General features: G+C 38.7%; 1 protein-coding gene across 3 annotated transcripts in view; it reads right to left on the bottom strand.

The window, feature by feature from the left end:
• Positions 1–27702, bottom strand: part of SLC4A10 (solute carrier family 4 member 10) — a 245610-nt gene that overhangs the window by 52287 nt on the left and 165621 nt on the right. The gene's annotated exons all lie outside the window — the stretch shown is intronic.

A 27702-nucleotide genomic window follows, 5' to 3' on the forward strand; every position in this document is an offset into this window, starting at 1 on the left:
AAAAAAAAACAGCTGAGGGAGTTCATCATCACTATAACTGCCTACAAGAAATGCTAAAGGGATTCCGTCAAGTTCGAACAAAGGGATGCTGAACAACAACACAAAGCAATGAAAGTATACAGCTTGCTAGTAAAGGTAAATATACAGACAAACACAAAATACTGTAACAATAGTACATAAATCACTTTTAATTCTGGTATAGGGGTTGAAGGACAAAAGTATTTTCAAAAACTATTACTATAAGAATATGTTAATGGATACATAATTTAGAAGGATGTAATGTTTTGACATCAATAACACAGAAAGTATAGGGAAGAGGGAGTCAATGTGAAGAGTATTTGTATGCAATGGACATGGAACAACAGACTGGTTCCAAATAGGAAAAGGAGGACGTCAAGGCTGTATATTGTCACCCTGCTTATTTAACTTATATGCAGAGTACATCATGAGAAACGCTGGACTGGAAGAAGCACAAGCTGGAATCAAGATTGCCAGGAGAAATATCAATAACCTCAGATATGCAGATGACACCACCCTTATGGCAGAAAGTGAAGAGGAACGAAAAAGCCTCTTGATGAAAGTGAAAGAGGAGAGTGAAAAAGTTGGCTTAAAGCTCAACATTCAGAAAACGAAGATCATGGCATCTGGTCCCATCACTTCATGGGAAATAGATGGGGAAACAGTGGAAACAGTGTCAGACTTTATTTTTCTGGGCTCCAAAATCACTGCAGATGGTGATTGCAGCCATGAAATTAAAAGATGCTTACTCCTTGGAAGAAAAGTTATGACCAACCTAGATAGCATACTGAAAAGCAGAGACATCACTTTGCCAACAAAAGTCCGTTTAGTCAAGGCTATATTTTTTCCAGTGGTCATGTATGGATGTGAGAGTTGGACTGTGAAGAAAGCTGAGCACCGAAGAATTGATGCTTTTGAACTGTGGTGTTGGAGAAGACTTGAGAGTCCCTTGGACTGCAAGGAGATCCAACCAGTCCATTCTAAAGGAGATCAGTCCTGGGTGTTTTTTGTAAGGAGTGATGCTAAAGCTGAAACTCCAGTACTTTGGCCACTTCATGCGAAGAGTTGACTCACTGGAGAAGACTCTGATGCTGGGAGGGATTGGGGGCAGGAGGAGAAGGGGACGACAGAGGATGAGATGGCTGGATGGCATCACTGACTCGATGGATGTGAGTTTGAGTGCACTCCTGGAGTTGGTGATGGACAAGGGAGGCCTGGTGTGCTGCAGTTCATGGGGTCGCACAGAGTCAGACATGACTGAGTGACTGAACTGAACTGAAAGTTAAGTTTTATCAGCTTAAAATAGATTGTTGTAAACATACGATGCTTTATGTAAGCCCCATGGTAACCACCAAGAAAGTACCATTTTGTGTAAAACATCCACAAAAGAAAATTAAAAAGGGATCAAAACATATCACTACCAAAAGAAATCAACAAAACACAAAGGAAGAAAAAAAGAGAGGAAAGAGGGTTAAGGATAAATATAAGACAGAAAACTACTAACAAAATGGCAATAGTAAGTTCTTCTCTATCAATAACTACTTAAATGTAAATGGATTTTACTCCCTAATCAGAAGATATAGAGTGGTTAAATGGATTAGAAAAAATCCAACTATATGCTATCTAGAAAAGATTTTTGATTTAGGAACACACATAGAGTGAAAGTTAAAGTATACAAAAAAATATGCAAATAGTAACTAAAAGAGAGCAGGGGACAGGGTGGGCCATAATCATACTAGACAAAATAGACTTTAAGTCAAAAACTGTCAAAAGAGACAAGGAAGGACATGATAAATGATAAAAGAGTCAATTAATTGGGTAGATGTAACAATTAAAAAGATATATGTACCTTATAGCAGAGCACCAAATATAGGAAGAAAACACTGACAGAATTGAAGGGAAAGATAGATAATAACACAATAACATTAGGAGATTTCAATACCTCACTTTAAATAATGGATAGAATCCAGACAGAAGATGAATAAGGAAACACAGGATTTGTAAAATACTATAGACCAAATGAACCAAATATCATATACAGGGTATTTCATCCAACAGCAGCAGAATATACAGTCTTTTCAAGAACACACAAACCATTCTCCATAAGAGATCACATTTTAGGTCACAACCCAGTCTTAACAAATTTGAGAAGACTGAAATCAAAGTAAGTGTACTTTCAAAGCACAGTGCAATGAAACTAGAAATCAAAAACAGAAGGAAACTAAAAAATTCGAAAATATATGGAAAGTAAGCAATGCATTCTTGAACAACCAATAAGCCAAAGAAGACATCAAAAGAGAAATTAGAAAGTATCTTAAGACAAATGAAAACAAACAGAAAAAAATACTAAAACATATAGGATGCAGCAAAAGCAGCACAAAAAGGGAAGTTTATAGGAACAATTGCCTATATTAAAAAGATGAAAATTCACAAATAAACAACCTAACTTAAACACAGAAGAGACTAAAAAAATAAAAACAAACGAATCCCCAAATTAGCAGAAGGAAGGAAATAATAATCATCAGAACAAAAATAAAACAAAAAATAAACAAAAAAATGAAATAGAAAATAGAAAAACAATAGTAGAGATCAATGAAAATGCATTTTTTTTTTCAAAAAATCAACAAAATTGACAAACTTTTAGCTAGATTAAGAAAAACATTAAGAAGACTCAAAATTATTAGAGATGAGATATTACAACTAATACCACAGAAGTTAAAAAGATTATAAGAGATTACTATGAGAAATTCCAAGCCAACAATTTGGATAGCCTGGAAGCAATGAATAAATTCCTAGAAACATGCAATCTACCAAGACTGAATCATGAAGAAATAGAAATTCTGAACAGACCTATAACTAGCAAGGAGACTGAATGGGTAATCAAAAACCTCCCAACAAAGAAAAGCCCATGACCAGATGGTTTCACTGGCGAATTCTACCATACATTTAAAGAACTGGTGCCAATCCTTCTCAAGCTCTTCCAGAAACTGAAGAGGAGGGAACACTTCCAAACTCATTTTATGAAGCCATAATTACCCTGATACCAAAGAAAAAGACATCAAAAGAAAACTAAAAAACAATATCCTTAATGAATATAGATGCAAAAATCTTCAACAAAATATTAGCAAACTAAATTCAACAACACATTAAAAGGATCATACATCATAACCAAGTAGGATTTATCCCTGGAACACAAGAATGGTTCACCAAACAAATATTAATCATTGTATTACACCACATTAATGGAACAAAGGATAAAATCATATGATCAACTCAATAGATGCACAAAAAGCATCTGATAAATTCAACATCCTTTCATGATAAAAGTACTCATCAAACTAGGAGTAGAAGAAAGCTGAGCACCGAAGAATTGATGCTTTTGAACTGTGGTGTTGGAGAAGACTCTTGAGAGTCCCTTGGCCTGCAAGGAGATCCAACCAGTCCATTCTAAAGGAGATCAGCCCTGGGATTTCTTTGGAAGGAATGATGCTAAAGCTGAAACTCCAGTACTTTGGCCACCTCATGCGAAGAGTTGACTCATTGGAAAGGACTCTGATGCTGGGAGGGATTGGGGGCAAGAGGAGAAGGGGACAACAGAGGATGAAATGGCTGGATGGCATCACTGACTTGATGGACGTGAGTCTGAGTGAACTCCGGGAACTGGTGATGGACAGGGAGGCCTGGCGTGCTGTAATTCATGGGGTCGCAAAGAGTTGGACACGACTGATCTGATCTGATCTGATCTGAGAAGGACATTATCTCAACATAATAAAATCCAGTATGACAAGCCCACAGCTAACATAGTAAACAATGGGGAAAAACCAGAAGTTTTTTTCTCTTAGATAAAGAACAAAACAAGGATGCCCATTCCTGCCATTTCAATTCAAAACAGTACTGAAGGTCCTAGTTAAAGCGATTCCGTTAAGGGGAAAAAAAGCATCCAAATTGGAAAGGAAGAAGGAAAATTATCTCTACTTGCAGATTATATAATATAATACAAAGAAAACTCTAAAGATCACACACACACTCACACACACACACACACACTGTAAGAATAAATGAATTCAGCAAAGTTGCAGGATCAAAAGCAACATTAAAACATTAAAAAACTCAGTAGAGTTTCTATAAACTAGCAATGAATAATCTAAAAAGGGAATTAAGAAAACAAACCCATTTACAATAGCATCAATAAGAATAAAATACTTAGAAATAAATTTAACCAAAAATGTGAAAGACTTGTACAAACTTGTACAAACTACAAAGCACGGTTGAAAGAAATTAAAGAGGACACAGACAACTGAAAAGAAAGAAATGTGTTCATGAACTGGAAGATTTGATATTGTTAAAACTACCCACATTACCCAAGGTGATCTACAAATCAGTGCAATTGCTACCAAAATATCAATGACATTTTTTATAGAAATAGAAAAATTAATCCTAAAATTCATATAAAACCATGAAAGATTCTGAACAGTCAAAACAATCTTGAGCAAAAAGAACAAAATTGGAAGTCTCACACTTCCTAATTTCAAAATATATAGCAAAGCTAGAGTAATTAAAAAAAAAAAAAAACACAGCATGGTACTGGAACAAAGACAGATACATAGACCAATAGAACAGAACAGAGAGCCCAGAAATAAACCTTCACCCATGCAGTCAAAGATCTTCGACAAGAAAGGCAAAACTACACAATGTGGAAATGTTGAAGTTTCTTCAACAAATAATGCTGGGGAAATTGGATATCCACAAGCAAAAGAATAAAATTGGACCTTTTATCATACACAGAAATCTATTCAAAATGAATAAAAGACTTAAACATTAGACCTGAAACTAAAAATTTTCTAGAAGAAAACAGGGGAATGCTTTATTACATTGGCCTTAACAATGATTTCTTGGATATGACACCAAAACACAGTTAATATAAGCAAAAAAATAAACAATCGGACTACATTAAACTAAAAAGTTTTTACATAGCCAGGGAATCAATAAGCAGAGTGAGAAAGCAACCTATGGAATGGGAGGAAATACCTGCAAACTATATCTGGTAAGATATTAATATCTAAAATGTATAAGGAGTAACTACAACTCAACAGCAATAAACATATGTTTAATGGTGCAGCCATTATGAAAAACACTATATAGTTTCCTCCAAAAAATAAAAAGAGGGCTACAGGATCCAGAAATATCATTTTTAGATCCAAAGAGACTCGGATCTTGAAGACATAGTGTATTCCCATATTCATTGCAGCATTGTTCAAAATAGCCAAGAAGTGGAAACCATCTAAATATCCATCAACAAATGAACTTTTTAAAAAGTGTAATTATATATACAGTGAAATATTATTCAGCCATTTAAAAAAAAGGAAATTCTCTCATATGCAGCAACATGGATGAACATTGAGGATATCGTGCAAAGTGAAATAGCCAGCCACAGAAGGACAAATACTACATAATTCCACTTACATGAGGTATTTAAAGTAGTAAAACTTATAGAAATAGAAAGTAGAATTGTGGTTTCCAAAGATGGGAAGAGAGAAATAAGGAGTTGCTTCAATGGGTATAGAACTTTAGTTATGCACCATGAAAAAGTTCTAGAGATCTGCCATGCAACATCTGCTGTTCTATATACTTATACTTTTAATAAGCAGTTAACAGGGTAGAATTATTGAATTCTTGGGAAAGCTTGAGGACATTCAAGCGTGGAAGGCTGGAGAAAGAGCAGTTAGCAATACAAGGGGGGGAAAAAAAAAGCTTTACAAGAAAAACATGTTCCAAGGAGGAAGAAAACTGAAGTCTATATAATGATTTTGAGCAGCTCATGAAATGTTGAAAGGAAAATTCATTTTATCATGATGTTATGAACATTGTTGGGTTTTTATTCTTCACTATACATATTTTCAGTTATTTTCTTAGGACTTGCTGAAGGGATTACCACATACATTCAGTTATTAGGCTCCATTAACTGCCGGGTCATTACTCTATTGTTTTGTTTGTTGTTTTTTTTAATCAAGATTTAAAAAAAATTAATTAATTTTAATTGGAGGCTAAGAAACCTAGGGCATAAAAGACTCTGGTGACATGATGCAATTAAACTCTAGCTTCTTTGCAACTGAGGTTATTGTTTGAGTTTTTTCTGACCCCAAGAGGACTTTCCTTAGCTGTTTCTTTCCCTGGTTCTCTCTGGTATAGTAACTGCCCTATTGTTTAGTCTGTCTCTCATAAAGCTACCTACCTTCTCTTAACTGCTTCTTAACAAAACTTCCAATATTTTTAAAATTTAGTTAAAATTTTATTTTATATGAGAGTAGAGTTGATTTACAGTGTTGTGTTAGTTTTAGGTGTACAGCAAAGTGATTCACTTATAAATATACATATATCCATTCCTTTTCAGATTCTTTTCCCATATGGGTTATTATAGAATACTGTCCTGAGTACAGTTCACTGTGTTATACAGTAGGTTTTTGTTGATTATGTTATACACAGTAGTGTGTATGAGTTGATTTGAAACTCCTAATTTATCTCTCTCAACTTTCCTCACTGGTATCCCTAAAACTTGTTTTCAAAGTCTGTGAGCCAGTTTCTTCTTTGGAAATGTTCATTTTTTTTTTTTTTTTTTTAGATTCCATATAAAAGTGATTTATGCCCTTAAAACAATTCTATTATTGCTTCCTAAAATGATTTTTTACCAGTACAGTTGTTTCACCAGTGTGAGGGTCCTTAGAGTTCCTTATGAAACCATTCTGAAAGAACATTGTTTTCTGAATGCCAAAGGAGTCACAATACTAGAGCCATAGAAAAGAAAATGTAACCTAAACACACTACTTGACTGGAGTGAGAAATATTTATATCAATATAACTATGTAAAGGTTTTTTAAAATGTGGGTTAAAAAAAAAAACATTTTAGAACCGATCTTTATACAAATTCAGTGTAATTTAGTTGCTCAGTTGTCTCCAACTCTTTGTGAGCCCATGGACTGCAGCACGCCAAGCTTCCCTGTCCATCACCAACTCACAGAGCTCGCTGAAACTCATGTCCATCGAGTCGGTGATGCCATCCAACCACTCATCCTCTGTTGTCCCCTTCTGCTCCCGCCTTCAATCTTTCCCAGCATCAGGGTCTTTTCCACGGAGTCAGCTCTTTGATCAGGTGGCCAAAGTACTGGAGCTTCAACTTCAGCATAGTCCTTCCAATGAATATTCAGGACTGATTTCCTTTAGGATGGACTGGTTGGATCCCCTTGTAGTCCAAGGGACTCTCAAGAGTCTTCTCCAACACCACAGTTCAAAAGCATCAATTCTTCGGTGCTCAGCTTTCTTTATGGTCCAACTCTCACATCCATACATGACTATTGGAAAAATCATAGCTTTGACAAGATGGACCTTTGTTGGTAAAGTAATGTCTCTGCTTTTTAATATGCTAAGTTCATCATAGCTTTTCTTCCAAGGAGCAAGCGTCTTTTAATTTCATGGCTGCAGTCACCATCTGCAGTGATTTGGGGGCCCAAGAAAATACAGTCTGTCATTGTTTCCATTGTTTCCCCATCTATTTGCCATGAAGTGATGGGACCAGATACCATGATCTTAGTTTTCTGAATGCTGAGTTTTAAGCCAACTTTTCATTCTCCTCTTTCACTTTCATCAAGAGGTTCTTCAGTTCCTTTGCTTTCTGCCATAAGGGTGGTGTCAACTTCATATATGAGATTATTGATATTTCTCCGGGCAACCTTGATTCCAGTTTGTGCTTCATCCAGCCTGGCATTTCTCATGATGTACTCTGCATATAAGTTAAATAAGCAGGGTGACAATATACAGCCTTGATGTACTTCTTTTGCAATTTGGAACCAGTCCATTGTTCCATGTCCAGTTCTGATTGGTGCTTCATGACCTGCATACAGATTTCTCAGGAGGCAGGTAAGGTGGTCTGGTACTCCCATCTCTTTAAGAATTTTCCACAGTTTGTTTTGATCCACACAGTCAAAGGCTTTGGCATAGTCAACAAAGCAGAATAGATGTTTTTCTGGAACAATCTTGTTTTTTCAATGATCCAATGGATGTTGGCATTTTGATCTCTAGTTCCTCTGCCTTTTCTAAATCCAGCTTGAACATCTGGAAGTTCTCGGTTCAGTTACTGTTGAAGCCTCACTTGAAGAATTTTGACCTTTTATTTGCTAGCATGTGAGATTAGGCAGATTACTTAACACTTAACTTTGGTTACAGAATAAAGGACCACTACAATAGAATAAGAGGTAGGGAGATAGGAGGAGGAACAGAGAACTGGAAGGAAAGATAGGTTTGTTTATCTCTTCTTACAAGTGTAAAAAATTAATAAACAGCAACCTCAATTAAATAGCCTTGGGAGACCAGATAGGGGAGCCTCATAGCAGACTCCAATAATAAGAAGAAACATTTCCCCTTCTTCTCTGGCAAGAGCTCATCCAATTCAGCCAATGAAATGGCATGGACTGTTTGGTCACTGTGGCCCTCCCAACTTCGTTTCCCTCTTTAGAAGAGTTCTCCTTTCCATTTTTGCAGGGAGCTTACATGTTGCAATGGTTGCAGATCCCAAATTGAAATTCTTTGCAGGTCCTGAATAAATTCTTTTTTTTATTTTGCTAGAGAAATAACTGGTAGTCTATTTGTTGTAGGTCAACAATTTAATGGCCCTTAAGAGGATCCCCAGAAATCCCCCAAGAGCTCTGAAGCTGGTGAGCTAACAGGTGTGGTACCAACATTGAACCTATTGCTTCTCACTGCTTTTCTCACCAACCCTGGAGTTTGAGGGTGGGTCTTTCTCCTGGATCTGAGCTTCCATCTACTTTGCATTTTGAAGCTCTCCAGGTTTTACTCAGTATCTATTTTAAGGTTTCTTCCTTTCTGGTTAAGGCCTTGTTCTGTATGTGAGTATTCATTTGGCACTTTGGTCTGATTTTTGAAATCAGACTGTTCCAGCTGGAACTTGCTAGCTTTCGGCCCATTCCTTTTGGAACATGGGATGTTTCACTGGAGTTGTGCCGATTCAGCCTTTGGCCCCATTCCATTTTGAATAGGGGCTGTTATATTGGAACTGTGCGGAGCAGCTTTTGGCCTGGCTGCTCTGGGACCAGACTGTTCTCTTAGAACTGGCTGGTATTAGGCCTGCAGGCTATTTGCACTGTTTACGCTATCTGAGCTATTTGAGTTGTTTGAGCTGCTTGAAAATTATTCTCTTTACTCTAGAGAAAACCCTCCAAGATTTGGGATCCCAGTTATCTAAATATTTTGAGGGTACCCCTCTTACAGAGACTCTAGCCAATTTTTATTTGAAAACCATGATTCTTATTCAGGCACATTTCTAACTAAATGTACTGACCCAATCAAAGACAATGTATGGTATCTATGGCCATTACGAGAAAATTTTGAAGTCCCCTTAACTTTTCTTAAGGCTGAATTGGACAACCACAGCTTTAAAATGTCCAAAACTGAATGGAATTCATATTTCAATCAGTCATTTGAGGCTTCCAAATGTTATCAGGAGCTTAAAATTACCACACCACACAATAAGATTTGAAGATTTACTGAGGCAAACAAAGATAAAATGGCTTCCTAAGCTTCATGATCTTCTTCCTTGGTTTCTTTATCTCAAGCCTCACCTCTTGTACTATCTTCCTCCTTTCCTGCTGTGCTATGTACAGCTCCTCTATTTGGTGGCTCAGATGGAAGGAATCTGCCAGCAATGCAGGAGACCTGGGTTCCATCCCTGGGTGGGAATGATCCCCTGAGGAAGGGAATGGCAACTCACTCCAGTATTCTTGCCTGGAGAATTCCATAAATATAAGAGCCTGGTGGGCTACAGGCCATGGAGTTGCAAAGAGCTGGACATGACTGAGTGACTAACACACAATCTATGTACACTTAGTTCCTCCGTATTAATTCTCTCAATGACGTTTCCTTTTTCTCTGAAACAACACACTCCCCCTTTCCTCTGAACTTGTCCCTTAAAATTAAACATTCTAAGGATCCAGAGGCGAAATGCTTAATTTCTTCCACTCCCTGGATTAAAGCAGAACTGCCAGCCATAGCCAAAGATTTTCCTAAAATAAATGAAGATTCTCACAGATTTGCTCAGGGATTTAAAACTCAGTCAAATTTATCAACTAGGTTTCTCTGACTAATATCAACTAGCTCATATCCTTGTCATGATGACCAGACTCAGCATTAGATGAAAAATGCCAACTGGGAAAATCCTGAAAGGTCTCTAGAATTACAAACAGAGAGGAGCCCACTAACATTATATGATTGTGCTAAGTTGCTTCAGTCGTTCCTGACTTTGTGTGACCCTATGGACTGTAGCCTGCTAGTCTCCTCTGTCCATGGGATTCTTGAGGCAAGAATACTGGAGTGGATTGCCATGGTCTCCTCCAGGGTATCTTCCCAATCTAGGGATCAAAGTCCCATCTCTCATGTCTCCTAAATTGGCAGGTGGATTCTTAACCACTAGTGCCATCTCAGAAGCCCCTGGGCTTGAAACTTGGATTTTCTAAATTTCATGCCCATCATTTAAAAGTGATGGTGTTGGACTTTTAAGTACATTTTGCCTAAGGCCCTAAATGATACAGTGATAATCAAGATAGATACAGTCCCTGTCTTATAGAGCTTGGGGTTGAGTGATAATAAAAGCTGACATTATTTTTATAGGCCCAGTACTATGCTAAAATGCATCATATGCACTATTTCATTTACTCACACAATCCTACCAACCTAGGGATTGAACTCGCATCTCTTATGTCTTCTGCACTGGCAGGCAAGTTATTTACCACGAGTGCCACCTGAAAAGCCAGTTATATGATCAGGCTCAGGCAATTGCTAGGTGTCTTCATAGGGCAGTTCCTAGGGCTTTTCCAAAGCTTATTAATTGAAACAAAATTTGGTCCTATACACAAAATCCTAATAACTCTGTTCATTACAATTACAATCAATTTCAGATTATTTTTAAAGAAAATTCTGGTCTTCCTTCAGATGTTCATTTCACCAAGGTAGCTTTTAATTCTGTATTTATTAGTGGGATGATCCTGGATCTTTCCCTTCTAGTATGAAGGAACAGGATGGAATAGGAAACTGTGTTTACTCTAGATTTAATCTGGCAAACCAGCTCTTTCATGGTCTAGATGAGTAACCTAAAAAGAAGACTGCTAAAATTCTTAATCTTCAACTCCAGCAAATTAAATCCCCTAAATGAAGCCAAAACCCTCCTAGTTTCTGCTAGTATTGCAAAGAGAATATTGGAAAGGAGATTGTTACAAATTTACCTTCAGCCCTCTAACTAGCCTTTCCAATGTCCACTCAATTATCAATGATGTGACTCTGAGGGACTACAGGGGCTCTCCCCAATCTTCTTCCTAACTGATTTAAAGAAACCTTTCTTCAGACTGAGGATGACACTCTCCCAGTCCTAACTGACAAGAGAACCACACTCTGGGTCCTCAATCCGACTACAACAAAGCAGTCTCTGCCTTGGTGTACTAAAACAGTCCAAATAGTGGGCATCTCTAGTGAACCTCAAGAGGTTCCTGTCTCTGAAGCTATTTCCTTTTGTTTAAGCTCTTTGAGACATACACACCCTTTCTTCTTAGTTCTTCCGCCTCTAAGCATTTGCTAGGCTGAGACTTCTTATAGAACTATCATGCCAGAATTTCTTTCTCCCAAAAAGAGTAAATAATTCTAGAACTTCACAGTAATCATCTAGGAAGCCAAGAAGATGATTTAAATGGCTCTTTGACATTTTTTACTTGTTCTCTCTATGATGGTGCTAGAGCCGAATTCAGGAAACACTGATCATTTCTCCCTATTGAATCAGCTACCATCCTCCTCATGGAGAAAATCTCCAACTAATATTGGCAAAATTCATAGCACAACTCCCATCAATATTCAAATACATCCTTCAAAAGTTCTTCCTAGAATTAGTCAATAGCTTATAATTAGAGAAATCCTTCAAGTTATAAAGCCCATAAAGAAATCTGAGTGCCAAAGAATTGATGCTTTTGAACTTCGGTGCTGAAGAAGACTCTTGAAAGTCCCTTGGACAGCAAGGAGATCAAACAAGTCAATCTTGAAGGAAATCAGTCCTGAATATTCATTGGAAGGACTGATGCTGAAGCTGAAGCTCCAATGCTTTGTCTACCTAATGAGAAGAACTGACTCAATGGAAAAAACCCTGATGTTGGGAAAGGTAGGAGAAGAAGGGGACGACAGACGATGAGATGTCTGGATGGCATCAACTCAATGGACATGAGCTTGAGCAAACTCAGGGAGATGACAAAGGACAGGGAAGCCTGGTATATTGCAGTCTATGGGGCTGCAAAGAGTCGGACATGACTGCATGACTGAACAACAATAAAAGCTTACAAGGCTCAAGACTGCATTATCCCTTGTCCTTGTCAGTTAGTTCCTATGACACTTCTAATTTTTGTGGGGTGGGGCACAGTGGGTGTTGAGAGAGTTTATTCCTTAAGTAAGAACCAAGCTTTATTCATTTACCAAAAAAAAAAAAAAAAAAAAAAAAAAAAAGCTGGGGCAAGGGAAAAGACAAGTTTTACAGAAAAGTATAACAGTAACTCCCTTTGGTAAAAAGGATGCAAGTTTGTCTAGGACGTCCAAGCAAGAAACAATATTATTATCCCTTGACACCCTGTTGCTTCTAACCCTCATATGCTTCTAACATCCATTCCCCTTGGAAATAAATTCTTTACTCTAGTTGAGTGATGTGGTGCATTCTTTAGTATTCCAGTTGATGAAGCTAGCCAATATCTTTTTGCCTTTACTTGGAAAGAAAGACAATTCACCTGGACAGTAATGCCTCAGAGTATTACTTAGAGTCCTTTTTATTTCTCACAAATTCTGAAGGCTAATCTAGTTGACATAAAGTTCCCAGGGGTTCTACTTTGTTGTAATATATGGATAACTTGCTTCTTTGCTCTCTGTCTCAAGCCTCCTCAGCATCCATTTGCTAAAGCTTTTAGCTTAAAGGGACATTAGATTTCCAAGGAAAAACTGCAGTTTTCCCAAACCCAAGTTTGATATTTGGAGCATCTAATATCAGAACAAGAGTTACACCTAAATTTGGATAGGCTTCATGGTGTCTGTTTCCCCAAACCCGAAACTAAGCACCAACTGCAAGCTTTTTCTAGCTGGTTATTGATGAAATTGGATTTCTATTTCTCTCCTATGGCCAAAAGTCTGTTTTTTTGGTAAATAACCATCCTGACTCAATTTTATGGAAGAATAAGATGATACAATATTCTAATACTTAAAGGAGAGTTTGATAAACCCACTTGCCCTCAGGCACCCCTATTCTCAGATTTCCTTTGTGTTATGTGAAAAGGAAGGGAATGCCTTTAGGGTACTCAACTAAACACGGGGACCACCATCAACGTGCTGGGTGCTTTAGCAAGTAATTAGATCCTGTGGCAAGAGGACAAACCCCGCTGTCTTAGAGCCATTACTAACGCTGCCCTTTTGGTTAAGGCCATGAGAAAAATGTTGTGGGACCCCTCTGACAATTTTTGTACCTCATGCCATGTAAGCCCTCCTGAATTCTCAATCCACTCAACATTTCTCAATTGGCTTCCTCGTCTCCTATGAAGTCCGTTTGTCAACACCTCCTCTTTTATGTTGTAATAACCTTAACCCTGATACTCTTCTCTCCTCTGTCATTGATGAAGTCTCTCACAACTGCTTAATGCTGATGACTCACCTTCCTACTACTCATGATAATCTACAGGAAATTCATTTTGGCAATGCTGACTCCTCACTGATGGCTCTTATTTTAAAGGTAAAAATGGCATATATTGTGATGGCTATGCTTTTGCCCTTAATATTTTTGAGGGAGCGTCTTTTCCTCTGAGTACTTTGGTCCCAAAGGCTGAATTATACACTCTTACATAGGGTTGTACTTTAACCAAGGGCAAAACTGTCAATATTTAGACTGACAATAGATATGCTTTCAGAGTAACTTCTGAAAGCAATAGCAATAGTATGCTTTCATGATTTTTTAATATTATGAAACAATATGGCTTCTTTACTTCCATTGGAAATAAAGTTTAACATGGCCCCTATGATTAAGAATTAATGGATGCATTACTTTTATTTGCCACTTTGTGAAAAGTAGTTAAAGTATTAGTCACTCGGTCATGTCTGACTCTTTGTGACTTCATGGACTATAGCTGTCAGGCTCCTCTGTCCATAGAATTCTCCAGGCAAGAATACTGAAGTTGGTAGCCATTCCCTTCTCTAGGGGATCTTCCTGACCCAGAGACTGAACCCGGGTCTCCTGCATTGCAGGCAGACTCTTTATCATCTGAGTCAGCAGGGGAGCTATCTGCCACCTTAGCTATCTATTATCAATATGCTGGGTCATTCTAAACTTGACTCTCTGAAAGCTAAGGGAAATTGCCTTGCTTACATTTTCACAAGGAATGCTGCCCTTAAGGGAACTAACAGCAGAGAAACCTTTCCATGGTTCAAAGGGATATTTCTCCAAATGACAACTTAGAAAAACTGGCTAGAGAAGCCCAACAATTGACCTTGAAAAGGAAAGGCAAGATTAGAAATTCAAGAATTGTTGGTTTGATAAAAAGAGAAAGCTCTGGTTTGCACTAAATAACAATCTAGCCCTGCTGGAGACTCTAAAATTCCCACTCCTCACCGCTGTACATGCATTAAATCTCTGGTCTACTGACAAAATGATAGCCTTCATGAATTAATATTGGTAGGGAAACTTTAACAATGCCACAAAAAGTGCCTACTTTACTTGTTGGCTTGTCTGAAATACAACCTGGGGAAGCCTGTTTGTACTGTTCCTGGACATTTTAAACCACCTAATTGACCATTTGAGGTCTGGCAAATGGAGTGATACAATTTCCTCTGTCTCATGAATATGTTTTAGTCATGGTCTGTATGTTTTCACACTGGACTGAAGCTTTCTCTTGCAGACAAGCCACTGCCTCTTCTGAGGTTAAAGTTCTTTTGGAAAAGAGTATCCTCATCTAGTGAACTCCTCTTGAACTTCATAGTGATCTCATTTTACTAGTCAGGTACTTCAACAAGTCTGAACTGTTTGGCTTGTCTTACATTTTTACTGCGCACACCACCTCAGTCCTCTTGTTTAGCTGAATGCATGAATGGCACTGTGTGTATATGCTAAGTCGCTTCGGTCGTGTCCACCTCTTTGCAACGCTATGGACTATAGCCTGCCAGGCTCCTCTGTCCATGGGATTCTCCAGGCAGGAATACTGGAGTGGGTTGCCGTGCCTTCCTCCAGGGGATCTTCCTCATCCAGGAATTGAACTCACCTGTCATATCTCCTGCATTGGCAGGCAGGTTCTTTACCGCTAGCACCACTTGGGAAGCCCATTAATGGCATTATTAAGACTCAGTTGGCAAATTTTGTAAAATTCCTCCAAATATATTGGCCCAAAGCATTGCTATTGGTCTTTTTAAATCTCAGATTCACCTCTTTTAGAATTCATAAATTCTCACTCTTTGAGACAGTCTCTGGATGTCCAATGCACTTGGCTCCTTGCCTCTTTTGAGTCATAACTGATGAAAGGCTGCTTGCTGCTAAGTCTCTTCAGTTGTGTCCAACTCTGTGCGACCCCATAGACGGCAGCTCACCATGCTCCTCCATCCCTGGGATTCTCCAGGCAAGAATACTGGAGTGGGTTGCCATTTCCTTCTCCAATGCATTAATGCATGCTGAGTCGCTTCAGTCGTGTCCAATTCTGTATGGACAGCAGCCTGCCAGGCTCCTCTGTCCACAGGATTCTCTAGGCAAGAATATTGGAGTGGGTTGCCATTTCCTTCTCCAAACCGATGAAAGGAGATATTCCAATATTTCAAAGGCCTGATTACTTCTATTAAAAATGCAAAATATTTCAGTGGAGCAATCTTGTCATAGCTCACTCTCAGGAGACAAAGATCTTGAGCATCAGACCTGGAAATGTGAAATTTTGTCATTGGAAAAAACACATCCAGAAGGACTCTCTTCAACCTTGCTGGAAAGGTTCCTATTAAGTGTTGCTAACTGGCCCTTTTGCTGCCAAACTCCAGGGAATAGACTCTTGAGTTCACATGACACACCTAAAAAGCAACAAATCCTAACTGGATTGCACATTATCTGTTGACTTCAAAGTAAAGATTTTCCGGAATTGAAGCAGATGACATCTGATGAGACATCTTTTCCAAGTTATACAAATCAGGCCATTGGATATCTGTCACCAAACCTTTGATGATATCATATGTTCAGATGATCTCCAATGTCTGTGATTTTGATAACATGGACTTAGATAAAAAGTATCTGAGAGTTCTTCCTAGATCTCCTTGTTACTCAAATGTGACAAATAGGTTTCAAATTTGTGCAATTTCATTCTAAACTGGGACACTATACTCAGGTAAGGTCCTTCCTTGTATTGAGGGACAAAAAACTGGTGAAACCAGAAAACTTCTTTTTTAACAAATTTATTTAATTGGGGGATAATTGCTTTACAATATTGTGTTGGCTTCTGCCATATATCAACATGAATCAACCATATGTAAACGTATGTCCACACCTCTTGAACCTCCCTCCCACTTCCCACCTTCCCACCCTCTAGGTTGTCATAGAGTATGGGTTTGAGCTCCCTGCATCATACAGGAAATTTGCACTGGCTATCTATTCTACATATGGTAATGTACGTTTCCATGCTAGTCTCTCAATTTGTCCCACCCTCTCCTTCCCCCACTGTGTCCACAAGTCTGTTTTCTATGTCTGTGTCTCCACCGCTGCCCTGCAAATAGGTTCACCAGTACCATCTTTCTAGATTTCATATATATGTGCTGATATACGATATTTGTTTTTCACTTTCTCATTTACTTCACTCTGTATAATAGGCTCTAGGTTCATCTACCTCATTAGAACTGACTCAAATGCATTCCTTTGTGTGACTGAGTAATATGCCATTGTATATATGTACCACAACTTCTTTGTCTATTCATCTGTTGATGGGTATGGGTTGCTTCCATTTCCTGGCTATTGTAAATAGTGCTGCAATGAATATTGGGTACATGTGTCTTTTTTAATTCTGTTTTTTTCAGGGTATATGCCCAGTAGTGGGATTCCTGGGTCATATGGTAGTTTTATTTCTAATTTTTTAAGGAATCTCCATACAGTTCGTCATGGAGGCTGTATCATTTTACATTCCCACCAACAGTGCAAGAGGGTTCCCTTTTCTCCACACCCTCTCCAGAATTTATTGTTTGCAGACTTGTTGATGATGACCATTCTGACTGATGTGAGGTGACACCTCATTGTAGTTTTGATTTGTGTTTCTCTAATAATGAACACCATCCATATGGCAGAAAGTGAAGAGGAACTCAAAAGCCTCTTGATGAAAGTGAAAGAGGAAAGTGAAAAAGTTGGCTTAAAGCTCAACATTCAGAAAACGAAGATCATGGCATCTGGTCCCATCACTTCATGGAAATATATAGGGGAACAGTGGAAACAGTGTCAGACTTTACTTTTTGGGGCTTCAAAATCACTGCAGATGGTGATTGCAGCCATGAAATTAAAAGACGCTTACTCCTTGGAAGGAAAGTTATGACCAACCTAGACAGTATATTCAAAATCAGAGACATTACTTTGCCAACAAAGGTCCATCTAGTCAAGGCTATGGTTTTTCCAGTGGTCATGTATGGATGTGAGAGTTGGACTGTGAAGAAAGCTGAGCGCCGAAGAATTGATGCTTTTGAACTGTGGTGTTGGAGAAGACTCTTGAGAGTCCCTTGGACTGCAAGGAGATCCAACCAGTCCATTCTGAAGGAGATCAGCCCTGGGATTTCTTTGGAAGGAATGATGCTAAAGTTGAAACTCCAGTACTTTGACCACTTCATGATAAGAGTTGACTCATTGGAAAAGACTCTGATGCTGGGAGGGATTGGAGGCAGGAAGAGAAGGGGACGACAGAGGATGAGATGGCTGGATGGCATCAGTGATTCAATGGATGTGAGTCTGAGTGAACTCCGGGAGTTGGTGATGGACAGGGAGGCCTGGTGTGCTGTGATTCATGGGGTTGCAAAGAGTCGGACACGACTGAGCGACTGAACTGAAGTGAATAAGGAACAATGCTTAGCATCTTTTCATATGTTTGTTGCCTTCTCTATGTGTTTTTGGAGAAATGTCTGTCTAGCTCTTTTGCTCACTTTTTGATTGAGTTGTTTTATTAGTACTGAGCTACATGAGCTGCTTGTATATTTTGGAGATTAATCCTTTGTCAGTTGTTTCATTTATTATTATTTTATCCCATTCTGAGGGTTGTCTTTTCACTTTGTTTATAGCTTCCTTTGCTGCACAAAAGCTTTTCTAAGTTCAATTCAGTTCAGTTCAGTCGCTCAGTCATGTCCAACGTTTTGCGACCCCATGGACTGCAGCATGCCAGGCCTCCATATTCATCACCAACTCCCACAGTTTACTCAAACTCATGTCCATTAGGTCAGTAATGCCTTCCAACCATCTCATCCTCTGTCATTCCCTTCTCCTCCCACCTTCAATCTTTCCAAGCATCAGGGTCTTTTCCAACGAATCAGTTGTTCGCATCAGCTGGCCAAAGTATCAGAGCTTCAGCTTCAGCATCAGTCCTTCCAATGAATGTTCAGGACTGATTTCCTTTAGGATGGACTGGTTGGAGATCCTTGCAGTCCAAGGGACTCTCAAGAGTCTTCTCCAACATCACAGTTCAAAAGCATTGATTCTTTAGCACACAGCTTTCCTTATGGTCCAACTCTCACATCCATACACGACTACTGGAAAACCATTGCTTTGACTAGACAGACCTTTGTTGGCAAAGTAATGTCTCTGCTTTTTAATATGCTGTTTAGGTTGGTCATAACTTTTCTTCCAAGGAGTAAAGCGTCTTTTAATTTCATGGCTGCAATCACCATCTGCAGTGATTTTGAACCCCCCAAAAATAAAGTATGTCACTGTTTCCATTGTTTCCCCATCTATTTGCCATGAAGTGATGGGATCAGATGCTATGATTTTAGTTTTCTGAATGTTGAACTTTAAGCCAACTTCTTCACTCTCCTCTTTCACTTTCATCAAGAGGCTTTTTAGTTCATCTTCACATTCTGCCATAAAGGTGGTGTGATCTGCATATCTGAGGTTATTGATAATTCTTCCAGCAATCTTGATTCCAGCTTGTGCCTTATCCAGCCCAGCATTTCTCATGATGTACTCTGCATATAAGTTAGATAAGCAGAGTGACAATATACAGCCTTGATGTACTCCTTTTCCTATCTGGAACCAGTCTGTTGTTTCATGTCCAGTTCTAACTGTTGCTTCCTGACCTGCATACAGATTTCTCAAGAGGCAGGTCAGGTGGTCTGGTATTCCCATCTCTTTCAGAATTTTCCACAGTTTGTTGTGATCCACACAGTCAAAAGCTTTGGCATAGTCTATAAAGCAGAAATAGATGTTTTTTCTGGAACTCTCTCACTTTGTCGATGATCCAGTGGATTTTGTGTCAACCTGTCAACCTCTGGTTCCTCTTCCTTTTTTAAATCCAGCTTGAAAATCTGGAAGTTCACGGTTCATGTACTGTTGAAGCCTGGCTTGGAGAATTTTGAGCATTACTTTACTAGCGTGTGAGATGAGTGCTATTGTTTGGTAGGCTGAGCATTCTTTGGCATTGCCTTTCTTGGGGATTGGAATGAAAACTGACCTTTTCCAGTGCTGTGACCACTGCTGAGTTTTCCAAATTTAGGCCATATTGAGTGAAGCACTTTCACAGCATCATCTTTTAGGACTTGAAATAGCTCAACTATTGAAATTCCATCACCTCCACTAGCTTTGCTCATAGTGATGCTTCCTAAGGCCCATCTGACTTCACATTCCAGAATGTCTGGCTCTAGGTGAGTGACCATACCATCATGATTATCTGGGCGGTGAAGATCTATCTTGTATAGTTCTTCTGTGTATTCTTGCCCCCTTTTCTTAATATCTTCTGCTTCTGTTAGGTCCATACCATTTCTGTCCTTTATTGAGCCCATCTTTGCATGAAATGTTCTCTTGGTATCTCTAATTTTCTTGAAGAGATCTCTAATGTTTCCCATTCTATTGTTTTCCTCTACTCTTTGTACTGATCACTGAGGAAGGCTTTCTGATCTCTCCTTGTTATTCATTGGAACTCTGCATTCAAATGGGTATATCTTTCCTTTTCTCCTTTGCTTTTCCCTTCTCTTCTTTTCTCAGCTATTTGTAAGGCCTCCTCAGACAGCCATTTTCCTTTTTTTCATTTCTTTTTCTTGGGAATGGTCTTGATCCCTGTCTCCTGTATAATGTCGCTAACCTCCATCCATAGTTCCTCAGGCACTCTGTCTATCAGATCTAATCCCTTGAATCTATTTGTCACTTCCCCTATATAATCATAAGGGATTTGATTAGGGTCATGCCTAAATGGTCTAGTGGTTTTCCCTACTTTCTTCAGTTTAAGTCTGAATTTCACAACAAGCAGTTCATGATCTGAGCCACAGTCAGCTCTGTCTTGTTTTTGCTGACTGTATAGAGCCTCTCCATCTTTGGCTGCAAAGAATATAATCAATCTGATTTCGGTGTTGACCATCTGGTGATGTCCATGTGTAGAGTCTTTTCTTATGCTGTTGGAAGATGGTGTTTGGTATGACCAGTGCATTCTCTTGGCAAAACTCTATTAGCTTTTCCCCTGCTTCATTCTATATTCCAAGGCCAAATTTGCCTATTACTCCAGGTGTTTCTTGACTTCCTACTTTTGCATTCCAGTCCCCTATAATGAAAAGGACATCTTTTTGGGGTGTTAGTTCTAAAAGGTCTTGTAGGTCCTTATAGAACTGTTCAACTTCAGTTTCTTCAGCATTACTGGTTGGGGCATAGGCTTGGATTACCATGATATTGAATGGTTTGCCTTCGAAATGAATAGAGATCATTCTGTCATTTTTGAGATTGAATCCAAGTACTGCATTTCAGACTCTTTTGTTGACCATGATGGTTATTCCATTTCTTCTAAGAGATTCTTGCCCACAGTAGTAGATATAATGGTCATCTGAGTTAAAGTCACCCATTCCAGTCCATTTTAGTTTGCTGATTCCTAAAATGTCTATGTTCACTCTTGCCATCTCCTGTTTGACCACTTTCAATTTGTCTTGATTCATGGACCTAACATCCCAGGTTCCTATGCAATATTGTTCTTTACACCATTGGTCTTTGCTTCTATGACCAGTCACATCCAAAACTGGGGTTGTTTTTGCTTTGGCGCCATCTCTTCATTCTTTCTGGAGTTATTTCTCCACTGTTCTCCAGTAGCATATTGGGCACCTGGGGAGTTCATCTTTCAGTGTCTTATCTTTTTGCCTTTTCATACTGTTCATGAGGTTCTCAAGGCAAGAATACTGAAGTGGTTTCCCATTCCCTTCTCCATTGGACCACATTTTGTTAGAACTCTCCACCATGATCCGTCTGTCTTGGGTGGCCCTACATGGCATGGTTCAATTTCATTGAGTTAGACAAGGCTGTGATCCATGGGATCAGAATGGTTAGTTTTCTGTGATTGTGGTTTTCAGTCTGTCTGCCCTCTGATGGAGAAGGATAAGAGGCCTATGGAAGCTTCCTAATAGGAGAGACAATTTGGGGGAGACTGGGTCTTGTTCTGATGGGTGGGGCCATAATCAGTAAATCTTTAATTTTCTATTGATTATTTTCTGTTAATTAAGTTTAATTAGATCCCACTTGTTTATTTTTGCTTTTATTTCCATTACTCTTGATGGTGGGTCATAGAGGATCTTGCTGTGATTTATATCAAACAGTGCAGAAAACCTGACTCTTGACCAGCAGTATTTTCAGAGGAAGACGTTGATCAAAGGAAGAAAACGTAAAAAATGGATAAACAGAAACCTCAACAAAATAGGGTCAAGAGACCAGAAAGTGAAGCTCTCATGTCCTATCACAACAGCAGAACCCAACAGAGAGAAGAAAAGGTTTGTTTTTTTTCCAGGCAAGAATTCATCCAATGAGAGACTTCAGAACTCAGCCAATGGAAAGCCATGGACTATTGGGTTACCATGGGTTTCCCAATTTCCTCTCCACTCTATAAAAGAGTTCTCTCCATTTTTTCATGGGTCTTATACATGGCTTGCCATGGTTTCAGATCCCAAACTGAAATTCTTTGCTGATCCTGAATAAACCCATTTTTTCTAGAGAAATAACTTGCAGTCTATTTAAGTCAATACAAAGTAGAAAGTAATGAGAATTATCTACAACCTGTGGAGACAGAAATAGTTTATGTTATTTGTGGTTACTTGTGTATTTATAGTTACCAAGGTTATGGGAATGATGGAACTTAAGATATGACAGAATTATTTTGGAAGGAGAGACAGAGCAACAAGAAAGGCTGGAAGTGGGAATGCATGCATGCTAAGTCGCTTCAGTCATGTCCGACTCTGTGCGACCCCATGGACAGCAGCCCACCAGGCTCCTCTGTCCACAGAATTCTCCAGGCAAGAATACTGGAGTGGGTTGCACTTCCTTCTACAAGATAAAGACTGCTGCTGCTAAGTCACTTCAGTCATGTCCGACTCTGTGCAACCCCATAGATGGCAGCCCACCAGGCTCCCCTGTCCCTAGGATTCTCCAGGCAAGAACACTGGAGTAGGTTGCCATTTCCTTCTCCAGAAGTGGGAGTAGAAAGGGAATTAAAACCATATGCATAACAGCAAGAGTAAATGAGTCACATTTAATACTGGTAAACAAAGAAATGGTAATATAAGCATATTATTTAGAGAAATTTAGGTAACACCAAAATAAACACAAATCTAGGTTAAAAGAGTTGTCTTTCAGTGAGCTGGTGCTTTGATTATAATCTTTCTTTACTATTTGCATTTTTCCAGGGTGTATACGGATTATTTTGATAACAATAAAATGTATCTGAAAAAATAATTGTTTCCCCTTGTGGAAGCTCTAAATTTACTTTTTTATTTCAATGTTACAAATTATCTTGAGGTCCCTCTTGTATTTAGTTTTATCTTTTTTTCTCTCTTTCAGTTCAGTTCAGTCTCTCAGTCATGTCTGACTCTTTGCGACCCCATGAACAGCAGCACGCCAGGCCTCCCTGTTCATCACCATCTCCCGGAGTTCACTCAAACTCACGTCCATCGAGTCGGTGATGCCATCCAGCCATCTCATCCTCTGTCGTCCCCTTCTCCCCCTGCCCCCAATCCCTCCCAGCATCAGAGTCTTTTCCAATGAGTCAACTCTTCACATGAGGTGACCAAAGTACTGGAGTTTCAGCTTTAGCATCATTCCTTCCAAAGAAATCCCAGGGCTGATCTCCTTTAGAACGGACTGGTTGGATCTCCTTGCAGGCCAAGGGACTCTCAAGAGTCTTCTCCAACACCACAGTTCAAAAGCATCAATTCTTCGGCGCTCAGCTTTCTTCACAGTTCAACTCTCACATCCATACATGACCATGGAAAAACCATAGCCTTGACTAGATGGACCTTTGTTGGCAAAGTAATGTCTCTGATTTTGAATATGCTGTCTAGGTTGGTCATAACTTTCCTTTCAAGGAGTAAGCGTCTTTTAATTTCATGGCTCCAGTCACCATCTGCAGTGATTTTGGAGCCCAGAAAAATAAAGTCTGACACTGTCTCCACTGTTTCCCCATCTATTTCCCATGAAGTGATGGGACCAGATGCCATGATCTTCGTTTTCTGAATGTTGAGCTTTAAGCCAACTTTTTCACTCTCCTCTTTCACTTTCATTAAGAGGTTTTTTAGTTCCTCTTCACTTTCTGCCATAAGGGTGGTGTCATCTGCATATCTGAGGTTATATTTCTCCCAGCAATCTTGATTCCAGCTTGTGCTTCTTCCAGCCCAGCATTTATCATGAGGTACTCTGCATATAAGTTAAATAAGCAGGGTAACAATATACAGCCTTGATGTACTCCTTTTCCTATTTGGAACCAGTCTGTTGTTCCATGTCCAGTTCTAACTGTTGCTTCCTGACCTGCATATAGGTTTCTCAAGAGGCAGGTCAGGGGTCTGGTATTCCCATCTCTTTCAGAATTTTCCACAGTTTGTTGTGATCCACACAGTCAAAGGCTTTCTCTCTTTAAAATATACAAAAGTTTTCCAATCATGGGGAAACCATTCTAGTATTTCTCTTAAATCATATTCAGATTGATCAAAATTATATTCTCAAGGTATTTAGATTGTTTTCAACTTATAATTATTTTGAACATCAACTAATTTTAAAAAGTTATTATCTCTAGCAGTATCTGTCCCTGGCAGCTTTTAAAACAGGTTATTTCTCAATGTCATTTTCACTGTAATTCACAGCTTATTGCTTCTATGATAAAGAATCATGTTAAATTTGCTTTCTGGTAAGTAACATATCCATTTATTTAGATTCTGAGATAAACAATGCTTAAGTTGTTAATAACATTTCTTTTGACACCTTGAAAAATTATGTTTCGAGATTTTATTTGTAAGAATCACTACAATAATGTCAGAGTTAGCTTTTACTTGCAATCAAACTTTTTATGAATTTTAGTTTATAAAAACTGCCTCACTTATTTTTCCATGTAGAATAAGCATTGCAGAAATACTAAAAACATAAATTACTTGTGGATATTGAATACAGGACACTTTTGTGGTGGTCTATGTATGAGATAATTTGTATACCACTTCAAATCTTATCAGCCACACCTCTTCTTCCAGCCTCTGCTGCAGTGATCAATTCTTTATGGATTTCAACAGCTCACTTTCAAGTGCAATGCTTTGATGCCTTTCTTCAGGTTGCATCACATATCTTACTTCCTACTCTTATACTTCTGCCATCCTTAACCAATGGGCTACAAAGGCTGATAGATATATGCTTCCCCTTTTCATCCCCAGGGAAAACAATTTCGTAAGTCTTCAAATCAAGCATCACTCACCTATACTTTTAACCAATGCAGTAACACAATTTCTTACCAGCTTTATCTCTTTCCCAATGTCACTGTATTAGCCTATTCAGGCTGCCATAACAAAATGCCATAGACTGAGTGGTTTAAACAATATAAATATATTTTCTCACAGACCTAGAGGCTGCAAGTCTAAGACCAAGGTGCCAGCATGGTTGAGTTCTTCTGAAGACACTCTTCTGGCTTGCAGAAAACCATTTTCTCCCTGTGTCCTTACATGGCAAAGAGAGATAAGAGCACTTCCCCCCTCCTTACAACTGATCAGATTTGGGCCCCACTCTTATTACCTTATTTAATCTTGATTACTTTCTGAGACACTGTCTCCAAACACAGTCACTGGGAGTTAGGGCTTCAAAATATGAATTCTGAAGGGACATACTTCAGTCCATAGCAATCACACTTTTAATGTTCTTCACCCCTGCTCCTTAAGATCAACTAACCTTCAAGGAAGCCTCTGACTTAGGCTATGCTTTCAGGGGAACTGAGGTTACAGTATGTTTTGTTCTATATGTGTGATAACAGAAAAAAAGGATTCACAGAAAGTGCAGTCATGAGGCATTATTCACAATGCTTAATTAATTCAATAAAAAGGTAATGAGTATCATGCAAGACACAATGCTAAGTGAAAGTTGCTCAGTTGTGTCCGACTCTTTGCGGCCCTATGGGCTATATAGTCCAAGGAATTCTCCAGGCCAGAATACTGGCGTGGGCAGCTGGTCCCTTCTCCAGGGGATCTTCCCAATTCAGGGATTGAACCCAGGTCTCCCGCATTGCAGGTGGATTCTTTACCAGCTGAGCCACAGGGAAGCCCATGCTAAGACACCATGCTAAGTGTAGTATTAAATAAGAGACATGATCCTAGTGTTTTTTTTTTTTTTTAATGCAGAAGAGAAATACAACACAGTCAATTATAATTATATAAAGACATTTGCGAAATGTACTATGAAGAGGTCTAGGTTGCTAAAAAGATAAATAAAAGGAGAGCCACACTTTGAGTCTAGATACTGAAAGAAAACTTTAAGAAAACAAGGTTTAAGTTGAGGTCTAAAAGATTAACAAAATTTAGTAAGAAATGGTGTGGACACAGTGGTGGGGGTTGGGGATTGAGGGTGGTGGACTAGAGACAGCAAAAAGCAGGTAGAAAGGCTGAGTCAGGAGCAGACATGCACAGGAAGGTTGTTAGCATAGCTGAAACAGAAGGGTAGTCAGGAAGATATGAGAGGTGGGACTGTGGCATAAGCAAGGCCCAGACTGTATGAATTGAGAATTGAAGGTCCTAGTAAGTACTCTGAATGCTAAAATGAGAACTGTAGGAAGCCTTTGAAGGATTTTGTGAAAGATTTGTTTATCCCATTGTTACTGTGGTTTTTGGAATGTATGTTGGTTATGCAGCCCTCATTTACAGTACTTAAAATCATTAGTTGAAAAGATCAGATCTAGGCATACATAGATTAATTTCAGCTCAAGCTCTCAAGAAATGACATTAAAGGAAAGTACTCAGGTCACTGAGAGGTCTTGCAAGGAGTCAGTGGACATGGCAGGGAATTGTGGTAGGAAAGGTCCTTCAGCTGGCATTCACCAAGGGAAGATTAGGAGTCACATCAGGTGAGCTACTACAGATGCCTAACCCATGTTGCCCAAGACATGATTCCTGGGTCCCAGGTTTAGAGCCAAGGACAAATTCTAATATGAAAAACCTTTCCACTCTTAATGAAGATACCCAGACACTGGCCTGGGAACAAAAAAATTAACAATAGAGCTCCAAGTAGCATGTCCATAGTGTGAAGTAATATGACTACATGTTTTTTTTAAAAAAATGTGTATTTAGTTGTGTTTGACTCTTTGTCCCATTGGAATGTAGCCCACCAGGCTCCTCTGTCCATGGGATTTTTCAGGCGAGAATACTGGAGTGGGTTGCCATTTCCTTCTCCAGGGGATCTTCCCAACCCAGGGATCAAACCCGCGTCTCTTCTATCTCTTGCATTGCAGGCAGATTATTTACCTGCTGAGCCATCAGGGAAGCCCTAAAAAAAAAAAATAGTAAAAGAAAAAAAAATTTTCCACACTGATCATGAATCCTCCTCTAAATGGAGGCTTAGAGATTACACTTATGGTAGCTTCCAGAAATTATCCATGGTGTCTACAAATGTCTTGTCTTAAATCTCTTGCTCCAATTTTATAGTTGTGCTAGGATTAGATTAGATGAAAAAGCAAGACTTTCAGGTATACAAATGTCTTGCTGCTGTCCTGCTCATACATATATGAACTTGCCAACATCTGTCTTTAAGGCAGTTCACTAGTAAAGGGTAGTGTACTTCTATGATTGGAAATTCTTCCAAATGAATCTTTGTTACTTTGCCTCAAAAAAAAAAAAAAAAAAAAAAAAGGCCTAATACTATAGGAACTTAATGGGAAAAATCTGGGAAAATACTTTTATATTCAGAAAACTTGATAAATTTATTGATGACAAAAGAAAACTAAAATGCAAAATAAAGAAAATATGCCAAATGTCTTACAGGAGAATACAGTAAGAAAGATCTAGCATTATAGTAAATGTATGCATTAAACATACATCTAACATAAATATACATGCACATATATATATGTATATATATAACAGAATTTTATTTGAAAGAAAGTTGGGAACAAAAACATTTATTAGCTAGCCATTTGATCCCATTTATAT

The sequence above is a fragment of the Bubalus kerabau genome, chromosome 3, assembly GCF_029407905.1.
Source record: "Bubalus kerabau isolate K-KA32 ecotype Philippines breed swamp buffalo chromosome 3, PCC_UOA_SB_1v2, whole genome shotgun sequence".
Lineage (NCBI taxonomy): Eukaryota > Metazoa > Chordata > Mammalia > Artiodactyla > Bovidae > Bubalus > Bubalus kerabau.